Consider the following 13,094-nt stretch of genomic DNA (forward strand, 5'->3'; position numbering starts at 1 on the left):
AATTTATAAACGATACAATATAAAATAATGGTGAATGTTAAACAGTTTCCTGGTTGAATTGTTAAGTTGTACAATCTCTATAGAAAACCACTTGGCAATTCTAATGCACTTAATCCACATACTTGTCACATGGTTTCTGACACATGTTTCATACACATACATATGCACATGCAGATGCATGTTTCAGTAACATTTTATTAGATATAACTTGAAATAGTATATTAGCTCATATTGCCTAACTTTAAACCCCATCTTATAAGGGGCCAATAGCCAATATATATTTCTATATTAAATATGTATTATTTAATACATGATATTATATATCAAATATATTTAACACATATCTTTATATATTAATATATACTAATTAATATATAGTTAATATAAAATAGAGATATATAAAAACTCAGGAAAATAGACAACACACAAAATAATTGAATAAAAAATGAAGTACAGATATAAACAAGGAATTATCAATAAGGGAATATCAAAGGACTGAGAAACATTTAAAGGAATCTTTTGCCATCAAGAAAACGCAAATAAAAATTACTTTGAGATTCCATCTTACACCTGTCAGATGGCAAAGTCAGTAACAAAAGTGACATTTCATTCTTCCTAGGATGTGGAATAAGAACACTCCTGCATTTTGGGTGGGAGTGCAATCTTTACAGCTACTATGAAAATTAATATGGCTGTTACCCAAAAAATTGATAATCAGTCTACCTCAAGACCCAGCATATACCGAAAAGACACTCCATTCTATCAAAGTGACACTTGCTCATCTATGTTCATAGTAGCTTTATTCATAATAGCCAGGAATAGGAAACAACCTAGATGTCAAACAGCTGAATATTAGATAAAGAAAATGTCATATTTAACACAAGGAGCATTAAGAAGAAAAAGATCATAAAAATTGTAAGTAAATGCATAGCACTAGAAAAAAAAAATCATCCTGACCGAGGCTACCCAGGCCCAGGAAGACAAACAAGATATATACTCATTCATAAGACGATATTAGCTGTTAAGCAGAGGATACTCACAAGGGGGCAGTGGTAGGACACACCTTTAATCCCAGCACTCTCTCTCCAGGCATTATTGGCAGAACTCTGAGTTCAGGCTCCCTCTGATCAACAAGAGTGTTTCCGGATCTTCATTGTTACCAGAGAAGCTCCATTCTGGAAAACAATAAGGAAAGGAAAGAATAAGCACAATACTATCCACAGACCCTGAGTTTATGAAGTCATGGGTGTTCAAAATAGGCTTACTAAAATTTATCTATGCTTTCAAAAGTAGTTTTTTGGAGGAGCGTGAATTTTCTTGTAATAGTCAGTCTCAGATACCTGGATCTTCTCTTCTCTCCCATAATACGGAATAAAACCATGACAGAAACACAGGCTCATAAAATAGAGCATTGATTTGCTTAAAAAACTCAAAAGTCATTAATAATCTTATTAGATTAAATCCAGCTGGACAGAGATAGGATATATAGAACTGTCACAGGCAGAGTAACCATGGAATAAAATATCCAACTTGATTTAAATTCTTGAGTTTAATTGCGTACACACATGTAATCCTGTAAAGCACGAAGAGTGAAAGGGCTCCCTTTAAAGTTGGTAGGGACAAATAATTCATCACTAAATTCTGTCTCCTATTTGAACTCTGAGTCTGCAACAATAATGTAATGGCATTATACTGTTATATTTCTGCATAAGACTTTATGAAATACTTTTGCATCCCATTTAATAAACTATAAATAGGTGGAAAAGGTGAACTATAACCATCTATCATTGAATTAATGCTTCTCTACTATGAGAATCATAAGCTGCTAACATGTCAAAAAGAGACACAGAATTGGACCTTTTGTTCAAAGAATGATAGCTACAATAATACTTCTGTGTGACAGCTGCATATTGAACAGCTCCCTCATACTGTAAGAGGATTTACAAATATGCTAATATAAGCTCTTGACCCAGGAAGTTAGCCTGGGTAATCCATACAGATTCTTGAAACCCTTGAATACTGAAAGGCAGAGAAACATCTCCTGATTGTAGTCAGGGGAGATTACTAAATGCAACAAGGTGGAAAATGTAACCTGGAGAATAGGTGAGAAATGAATAAAAACTCCCGAAGAAGGCGGGATTGGGGGGAAGCCTGAAGCCATCTTCCCCTAGACAGTGGTTTGAATAATAATGGTGCGCATAGACTCATGTAATTAAATATTTAGTCACCAGGTAGTGAAACTCTTGGACAGGATTTGAAGGTTTTGGAGGTGTGGCCTTGTTGGAGGAGTGAGTCACAGGAGGAGATGAGCTTTCAGGGTTAAAGAGTCCATGTGAGCCCCAGTTTTTTTTGTCTCTCTGTCTCTGTCTCTCTGTCTCTCTGTCTCTCTCTCCCTCCCCCCCCCTCTCTCTCTGTCTGTCTCTCTCTCCCTCCCCCCCCCTCTCTGTCTGTCTCTCTCTCTCTCCCTCTCTCTCTCTCTCTCTTCTTGGATCAGGAAGTAGAAGTATCACAACTACTTCTCCAGTATCATGCTTTCCAGGCCTCCTGCCATGCTTCCCACCATGATGGATATGGACTGAATCTTGAAACCTGTAAGCAAATCCAGTTACTTGCTGGCTTTTATAAGAGTTGCCTTGGTGATGGTGTCTCTTCACAGCAATAGAACAGGGACTAAGAAGCCCTGCTTAGTGCACCCTAGCCCTAGGGACAAACTTAATTTAACATAAGATCCATGTTTGGTTTCTGACTTTGAAAGCTAAAATTTTAAGGCAATGAAATCATGTTGTTTTAGTCACTATCTTTGTTTCAGTACCAATAAAATCTGGACAATGAATCCAGTCATACTGTTTAGATAGTAACAACATTTTGACTAAGCTTTTGAAGATAGCTGGCCACTTTAGCTGAAATAATATGCTTACCTGCTAACTTAAAAGTTATTCAGCTAAACCAAGAAATAGTGGTACATGTCAAATCTCTTCTGTTTCATGAACAAAGTGTCACAAGAGATGGAAAATCTGTAGATTTAAGAATGATCTAAACTACCGAGATAATGAGATAGATTCTCACCATTCTGCATGTGGAAAAGTAGAAAACTAGAGAGTTAAGAGAGTTACAGGGTGGATAGGGAAAGGGAACTGTGATAACACGATAGTTTTTAACTAAGCTATAAGAATAATATCTTGTTAAATGTTACACCTTACCTGAACTATAGCTAATGTTGATTTCCCTACACCTTTCAGAATTTCAGACCAATTTCTTTGTAAATTCAGTGATGCTCAAGACAGAACTAGAATTCATGATTATCCTTACTTAATATATATCTTCTTAAAGTTAATAAAATCATTTCAAGGATATTTGTGGAGCTGAGCATCATGACTGATGACTGTAACCACAAACCAGGTTATTGAAGCAAGAGAACCGCATGGCGAACCTAGACGACCTAATAAGTGCAAAGCTAACCTGATGTACAAAATGCGACATTGTTTTAACAACAACAAAAAAAAAACAAAAAAAATTACTTGCAAATAAGGACTACCAGGTGTTAATGAACAACTTTAGGAAGTTTTCATTTAGAAAGAAGTGTTTTAATAAAAAAATCCCAGAACCATATTTTCTTCATAATATAACCTCACTTGATCATATTTAATTACTATATCTCTGATCCTCCTTTGTGCTAGATATAATATAGGAAATCTAATTTAAGGGGAAAAGTACCTGAGTAATGGATCTTTCAAATATCAAACTACAAATTTTGGTGTACAACGGTCATAAAAAGTTACCTCTTGAAAATATTTTTATTTTATTTGAATTTTAAGCAGTATTTTCATGACAATAGTATATAAAGTTAGATCAGTATGTGAAGACTGACTAAAGATACGTTTAAGCAGTAAAGTCCTCTATCTTAAGAAAATTGGCATCTACAATTATGAGACAGCTTCATCAAAAATATCTAATATTATAAAAAGAACTTCATAAAATTATGTTAATAATCATTACTTAGTAATACTAACAATAACATTAACAGTTATGTGAAAAATTGCAGAAGCTATTTATTGATTTGGGGCAGTATTATCTCAGCACATAAATGAGTCTGTTTTTTTCTCCTTCAACGTCCTTACAAGGATTTCATCTGAAGCCTTGATTACAATGTCTGCAATTTTTAGAAGATTTTCTAGACCACTGATCCAAAGTGTGATACAAAGAGATTTGCATGAATATTTGGTTAAACCACCAAAAGCTCCTCTATGAAACTGTTGTCTGCTCATATTCTGAAATCTGAGGTTTGTTTAATGTTCGACATTTCAAATCTTTCCACAGATCATTAGTCCCCCAGTTCAGAAGATGATGGAGATGTGTGTTGCTTTGTCTTTAAAAAATGAAATGAAAATTGTTCATTTGTAGTCCAGAATTATTTCAGTCACTGCATGTAGTCTGCAGATTTCTTTTTGGTTAAAGTAGTACATATTTCCTAAAAGAATATGCAAATTTTTTGCAGTGTTTTCTCACAGTTATTGTGCTATAATGGTAAATAAAGATTAATTTTCTGATAAATATAAAATAATAGATCTTTTAAAATGTTTAAAAGAATTTTATAGATGGGTAGTGAAATTATTTTATGTTTATCCCTCCTCCAAACTACTGGAATACCTATTACCTCTCAAATTCATGATATCTGTTCTTTAATTATTCATCATCTCTTCTTTTGTCTCTGTCCCAGTCTCTCTTTCTCTTTCTCTCACACACACATACATGCACATAAAGCCTGCAGAGTCTATTCAGTAGTGTGTGTGTGTGTGTGCATGTCATGTGCATTTAGGGCTGATACTTCTGTGTAGATAATTTATTAGTGTCCTGATCCCTGGAGAGTTCAAGGACTTAATTCTGAGATTCCTCTCTCAGAAGCCATTGACAATTTGCAGTACTTCTTATATGGGTGCATCATTGTCAGATTTGTCCTTATCCATGTAGGCATGTCAGTGATTGTTTTCATTGTGCTCATCTTCTTTAAGTAACAATATTGTTGGTTGAAATTTTCTGAGTGCAGCTTCCTTGTCATATAAGTAGTCAGTGTCCCACAGCAGATACCTTTGTTCTCTGCCTCTTCCAATCTTTCTGTCCCTTTCCTTTCGTTGTTCTCTAGCTTTAGGTGTAGACGTTGTGTGTCACCTGGAGTTGGGCACCCATATCATAACTTATTCTCCAGATTTTGACAAGTAATAGCTTTCTATAATGATCTCTACTACAAAAAAAAAGCCTGTTTGATGAGGAGTGAGAACTGCACTTATCTAAAATACCCTCATGTTTCTTTCAATTTTAGAATTTAGCAAGACACAGAAACCAAGAAAGTAAAAGGCACACGGTTGGGGTAGGTACTAGAGAACGGTGAAGTAGGACACTGGTGATATCAAGTAAAAAATTGGGGAGACAGGGAATTATTTAACTAGAAATAAGGGAGAGATATTCCAGAGGTGTCACCATTGGGCTGTCCCCATTGGGCTGGACTACCCTCATGAACCATTAATAAAAAAATGCCCGACTGACTTGTTCTTTCTTTCTTAATGACTCTAATCTTGTGTCATGTAGCCATCAGAGTAGACAACACACACAAGTTATATATAGTTACATATTGGTATATGCAGTTTAAAGTTATATATGATAATATTCACAACAATCTTAGACTAGTTAACAAAGTTTCCAATGCCCGGGGTTACTTTTTGGTCATGAGAGTGTGTAAAACTCCCTAAATTGTGTGAAGATATTCCTACTTACCTTGGTTGCCTCCAGGATTTGAAGACAGCACACACTTCTGACATAGGACTCAGAAGAAGTAGCTTGAACTGATTAGGGCTAATCAATTAATGTATAATGCATATTGATAGGAAAGAAATACAATTGATAGTCCTGGAAAGCTAAGAACTATGAGAAATATGGAAATATATCCCAAAGCATGCAGTAATAACTCTTATGTTAGGGGAACCAAAGTTGTCTAATTGGACTTCAAGCCACTGAATAGGATGTAATTTCTGCCAGGTAGTATAAGCTTAGCCAAGTTGAATTTTAAAGGACTATTCCTGCCACTTGCCCAAACTAGTATAACTTCTAACTGCATTCCAGAATATATTAGATCTTAAACAAAGGATATGAATAAAGCAACATGTCTTGCTTTATATTTTAAGTAGTAAAAACTAACATTCTTTTATTTTTCAGTGACTTAAATGAGTGCATAAATATTCCATTATTCCTGAAATCTCTTTTCATTCTGGAAACAAAATATCAGTTCTGGGTTCATAATTTTCCCTTATGCCTGTCATCTCATCATTCAGGAGAAAGAGAAAGAAGATTTCCAATGAGTTTGAAACCAGCCTGGACTATGGTAGGGAATTCTATTTCAAAAATTATTAGTGTCGATGTGATATATATTGAAAAACATAGGTGTTTTGGAAATTATTATTGTATACTATTACATGAAGACATTCTGTAGATATAGTTTTTTTTAAATCATAATCTCTATAGTTAACATTTAAAAAATGTATTATTTCTATTTTATGTGTTTGAGTATTTTGTCTATAATTATGTATGTGCACAACGTGGTACCTGTTGCCCATGGAGACCAACTATGGTATTTGAGTACCTGGAAGTAGAGTTATAGATAGTTTTATGAAGCCATGTGGTTTCTGAGAAACAAATCTGGTTCCTCTGCAAAAGTAGCAAGAGCTGAGTCATCTCTCTTGTTCACAGCTAATTAACATTTGACTGAATTTTTATACAACAAATCCAACTTTTTCCTTATTTTATAAAATAAATTATATTCTCTTGAGACTTCATCTGAATGTTTAATTTTAGAATCCAATAATCTGGTTAATGTTATTGTCCTTTTTTAGAAGAAGCTAAACAGAAAGCAAGAGCAGATTTCAAAAGTGCATTGTAAAGACTAAATATTTCTGTTATGTCTATTTTTGATTTATTTATTGAATCAGGATAAAATAGCATACTGAAACATACAAATCCTCAATTGAATCATTTGAGAATGTATCCACTTTATGGAGATATTTGGTAATAATGAATAAAAATACATTTTCATAGCAGAACAGTCTTGTAAATGTGATATTTAGCAGTATTAAAATTGTTTCCCAGAATGTTACCAGAATCCAGTCTGGTAACTAAGAAACGAATGACTGACAGACGTGTCTCTCTAATACAAACTCACTTTGACAATTTTTTTTGAGTGAGTTATAATTTCTGGCAGTTAGTATAAACCTAGCAATATTTATATTTGTTTATTAGATATTTATATTTGTCTCTAATGAGTGTCAAATGCATTAATATGCAGAGTAAATTGGTTTTGGATTTTGCGACTTGTTTCAATTTTGCCTAAGCATACACCAATTAACTACTTCACCACCAGTTAATTCATCTGATTTTGACATAATCGCATGTAAATGTCATATCCAACAAAGCTATCTTGCCTCTGCAAATAGTTTTCATTGTATGGGCAAAATGGTAAATTGTGATTCATGACCTTGTCTTTGTTCTTAAAACAAGGAAATTATGCTATATTTATCATACTGTTGTACTTCTTGGCTATTTTTTTCCTTCAGTGTTATCTTAATTTTGTGAACTGATTATCTCTAGTTCCATGAAATTTCTGATGTAGAGTTGTTTCCCTTTGGAACTTTCTAATATTTAATATTTGTGGCTAGTAAGACGATGGTAACTCATGCCTTTAATCCAAACATTTAACCAGGAGGCAGAGGCAGGCCTAAACTCAGAATTCCAGGCCACCCTGGATAAAGAGCAAATTCCTGCACAGCCAGCAGTGTACAGAAAACACCTGTCTTGAGAAAATAAACAAACCAAAAAATAAATGAATAAATACAATTTTGAATTCTAGGTCCTAAATCTGCAGCAAGGCATCCAATAAAACATAAATCTCAACAAGAGGCCTTTAAAAAGTACATTATCTTTAGAGTTTCTTGTGATTCCTCTGCCCAACAATATCCTCACTATATGCTCATCTATTGGTTTACCTTTTCTTAGTCCTAAATTGTTCTATCTATCAGAACTTTCCTGTCTTTTCAAAACTGTTCTTATCTCAATTTTGATTAAAATCCTACCCATCTTATTTCTAGAAAACTATGCTGTTTCCATATCAGGATGATGCACCGACACACACTAAATTAAGAAGTATAAGCAATAAATCCAATTCATTTATAATAAAAAAACTAATTTTTGTTTGGAAAAATAGAAATTTCAGAACTTAATTCTAGCAGTGACTTAATTTCTTCAATTCCTCTTCTGGTATTATCATTTTAAAAAATATATATGATTCACAATTCTGCATCCAATTTTCCCACAGCAGTCAATGAGGTAGCAAATCATTATTTCATCCCAGGCTTAAAAGTTTGTACAAGCAAATTTTACAAGAATCAAATTTCCCTAAATGTGTGTTTTCTTCCATGTTGTCGTTGATTTTCTTATTTTTTGCTTTGGAAATTATAGTTCTGGTCAGTGAAACTGCCTTCAATAACACAAAGGTGCGGTTAAGAAGTAATGTGGATTAAAGATGTAGCCATCTGGAATTTAATACTTAGATGCTATAAGGACCCAAAGCATTAGAAAAAAATTAAGGGCATCAAGTTTAGATGTAATATTGATAATGTATTTTATGTTGTTTAAAACAGTTTGTTCTTCCTTACAAACTATTACTCTTTTAAGCATGAACGGGAGATGAAGGTAGGGGAGGGGATAAGGGAAGGGATAATTGTTGGCAGAGATCTCTGTCCTGCCTGATTCCACAGCATCCAATCCCAACGAGACACACAGAGGTCTACATTAATTATAAACTGGTTGGCCTATTAGCTCAGGCTTCTTATCCATGCTTATAACTTATATTAACTTGTCTGTGTTACCTCAAGGCTTGATACCTTTATCAGTGAGGCATTCTCTTCTTGCTTCCTCTGTGTTTGGGTGAGGACTGCAGACTGACCCTTTCTGCTTCCCAGAATTTTCCTGTTCTGCTTGCCCAGCCTATATTTTTTGCCTGGCTACTGGTCAGTCAGCATTTTATTAAATTAAGACAAGTGACCAATCTTTACAGGGTACAAGACTGTTCTCCCATAGGAGACAATTAAAGATATTTCTAAAGATTCTATAGGAATATTAGTTTAAGATTTATTACATTTGTTTATGCTGTAGAACAGTTGTTTAATGATGTAAAGTTGTGCTGCATTATTTTATGTTGCATTTGTTTAACTCTGTAAAGCTGTATTACTTTGCCTGCCTAAAACACCTGATTGGTCTAATAAAAAGCTGAATGGCCAATAGTTAGCCAAGAGAGAGAAAAAGGCAGGGCTGCCAGGCAGAGAGAATAAATAGGAGAAAGAAGAAGAGAAGGAGGGAGACACAAAAAATGTAGGAGAAAAGGATGCCAGGGGCAAGCCACACTACCAGCCATAAAGTAAGAAGGAAATAAAGCTATATAGAATAAAGAAAGGTAAAAAAGCTCAGTGACAAATCATAGTTAACAAGAAATGGGATAATTTAAGTTAGAAAAGCTGGCTAGAAACAAGCCAAGGAAAGACCAGGCATTCATAAGTAAGACTAAATCTTCACATATTAATTTGGGAGCTAGGTGGCAGGCTAGCTCCCCAAAAAGGCAAAAAATAAGATACTGGGAAATAGTCCTCAGTAGAATATCAGTCCTTCCAAGTTCAGGGATTACTGCAGAAGAATGGTAAACATTGTAAGAACCAAATGGCAGATGACAACAAGAAAATGGCTTTCTAGAAACAGTTGGGCAGTTGTAAATATAAACTCAGAGAAGTTAAGACGGTGTGCACAAGACATTTAATTTCAAACAATATGAAATCATAGCATGGAAAAGAAGGTTGGCATGAAGTACCACCCCTGGCTGAGGAGCTATTGTCAATCGATAGCTTCTGGAATAATGAGAGTTAGTTTGTTTTGGACCAGGTCCCTGAAGTTCCAATGGCATATGAGCATATGAACAACCTGGGCATTAATTTTTGATTAGAAAAATTAAAAGATGCAAGCTAATTTTCTAGGAAAGGGTGGCAGGATCTTGGAGGGAATAGGCATGGGGTGATATGATCAAAACAGACTTTCCAAAATTCTCAAAGAGTGTATCAAAGTGAGAAATAACTAAATAGAATAGTAAATTTATATTTCTCATTTAGAGATTGGTTAAATAACAATTCATGCAGACATATTTGATTTTTCTTTTTGAATGTTTCAATTGAGGTCCATATGGATTTTGAAAATAGAAAAATGAGAACAGACTTTCATAAAGAGGTTTCACCTACAAACATATCTTCTCTTTCCAGAGATCTTTGCTGTAACTGATCAAATGGATTTTACTAAAGCACAGTGAGTCTTTTGAGTAACAAATGCCATGGGTCACAGAAGGAAGAATGCTAGATTAACTATATGGACTGAGTTAAACTTGAATTTTACATAATTGCTTTTAGTGTAAATGTGGAACATTAATATTTAAGCTTTGTTTATTTGAAATTTAATTTTAACTTTTAAATTCAGCAGTTCTGCACAGAAAAGTGTGGGAAACTGATGGATATCATTGATCTCTAAGTAAAATATCCGTCCTTGATTCTGCCTCTATCAAGTGTTGCTAACACACTGTTATCCCTTGTTTGCATGGGTGTTTTGCTACAATTTTGAATTTCTCATTCAATTTTACAGCCTTACACATATGAGTTCAAGAATGAGGCAAATTTCTGCAGTCTATTTTTGTGTATGCAAACACTGTATTACACTACAAATAACAAATATAAATATTTTTATTGTATATTAATGCATGCACATTGTTTTATTGATATTATAATAACTTCACATTCCAAGAAATGATATTTTGATATTCCTGTAAATTATTTTCTGCTATAGACAAATATACATTTCCAGGTCACATGACTAATTGAGATATGAAGGCCATACAAAACGATATGATCAGAAAAAAAAGACTAAGAAATAACACTCAAAAGCACAACAGCCAAATCAATGTTTTCTATTTTCTAAGAGAGTATTTAAAATCCATAAACACTTTTATTTTGACTTTTTGCAGTAATTTTATAGTTATAACCATATATAGTCATTTTATAGATTGGGTTTTTCCATGTTCATGGTGTAATATTTTGCTATGTATAAGTTTGTTGTTTTTGTTTTGGTTTTTTTTTGGTTTGATGTTTGTCAAGTTCCTTTAAATACATTGAAGGATAAATCAGCTTGATGCCATTTCATATCATTTTGGAAAGAATGTGGTGCCATCTTTACATATTATGTAAAAATCTATGTAAGATCAGGTACATAGAATTAAAAACTAATGTCAGAAGATTCTAGGCTTTTATTTTTAAAATAGTTACATCATACCTTCAGTAAAAATACGTGTACCTAAAAGATGATACACAGTGAAGTCTTTGGTAGGCAGATTTAGACTCTAAAGCAATTAGCTAATTACATAGAAAATTAACCTGCCCATCTGAGGAGACTTTAGGAGTTTTGGATTTGACTCATTAGGATCATTATGTTTTCTGGATGGAAGCGTTTCAGCAGCGCTCCTGCAGTCCTTATGGGAAGAACATGTTTTCCTGAATAATTTACTAATAACTATTATGCTTCTACCAAGTGTGTCCCCTCTGTAATTTATTCGCCTTTATAGAAGAGCATCAGCTCAGTTGCACAGTGTCATTGCTGCAGGTGCCACATGTTTATAAAGGAGCTAAGGAAAATAAACTATGTTTAAAGTACTTGCTGCAAATGTTGGAATATTTTTAAAGTTTTGCCTCTTAAAAAGTTGCTGAAGGAGCCACAGAACAAAGATTCTGGAGCTGATTAAAGTCCTCAATGCTGTCTCTTTGCTTGTTTTCAATGTTTGTAAGTGATATAAATCACAACATAAAAAAAGCATTAAAAGCTAGAAGTGTTTTAGTTTTTAACTATGCGTTCTGTTAGTCCTGAATGTCCTGAAATTCATTCTGTTTAACAGACTGGCCTCAAACTCAGAGAATCACCTCCCTCTGCTTCATGAGTATTGGGATTAAAGGCATTTGACAGCATGGCACGACACAATGTTGGATGGTACTTTCAACAAATTATGTCATTGAAACAATTAAAATGGGCTTAGATACTTTACTTAGATATCACTGAAACCTATGCTCGTCAGATAGGGATTATGTCCTACATCTGTTATCCCAGTACATGGGAGTCTAAGGCAGGAGGATTTTAACTTCTAGCCCAGTTCTACCTAAGGAAACCATGTCAAAGAAGGAGAAGGAGTAAGAAGGGGAAAGAAGTAAGAAACTAAACTAACAGAAAGTTGCGTATTTCAAATGAACACGGAATGAATTTCTAGATTAATGTTCTTTTAGATGGCTATTTTTCAGCTAATATTTAAATTTTGGTATTATAGAATTTTTGAAAAAAATATTTGCAATATTGTACTACTGTTTTCCTGTTGTTGTTTTCTTTTTTATTTCATTTGCTTCTGCTTCTATGACTTCAACAAAGAGATGAATCATATGTGGGAGCCTTGAACAAAAATAAAAATTCTCTTTGATAGGACATATTTTCAGATCAACAGAAAAGTAAGATATTTCTGATTACTAAATTAAAAAGTAGTAAGTTGGTAAATCAAAGTGTCTATCATCTCACATGAAACAGTATTTGAACAAGATTCATTCTCTGATATGATTATTGGAAAACGTCTGGTAAATGTACGAAAGTAAACTAGAAATAATTGTCCTGTGCAATCATTTCATATTCTTTATATTCATAAATATTTATAGATTACCTCATCCATCTTCATTTATTTCTGACTTTTTCTCCACTTCAAATATTAGGTTTTTGGCCTGACAATCTTGTCTACTTCCAATATTCAGGAGGATAACTATATATTTTTCTTTTGGTTCACCTTCTTGTTTAGCTTCCTAGGATCACGAATTAGAGGCTCAATGTCCTTTATTTATGGCTAGAATTTACTTATGAGTGAGTACATACCATATTCATCTTTTTGGGATTGGGTTACCTCACTCAGAATAGTGTTTTCTATTTCCATGCAAAATTCT

Source organism: Microtus pennsylvanicus, chromosome 14, assembly GCF_037038515.1.
Source record: "Microtus pennsylvanicus isolate mMicPen1 chromosome 14, mMicPen1.hap1, whole genome shotgun sequence".
Taxonomy (NCBI): domain Eukaryota; kingdom Metazoa; phylum Chordata; class Mammalia; order Rodentia; family Cricetidae; genus Microtus; species Microtus pennsylvanicus.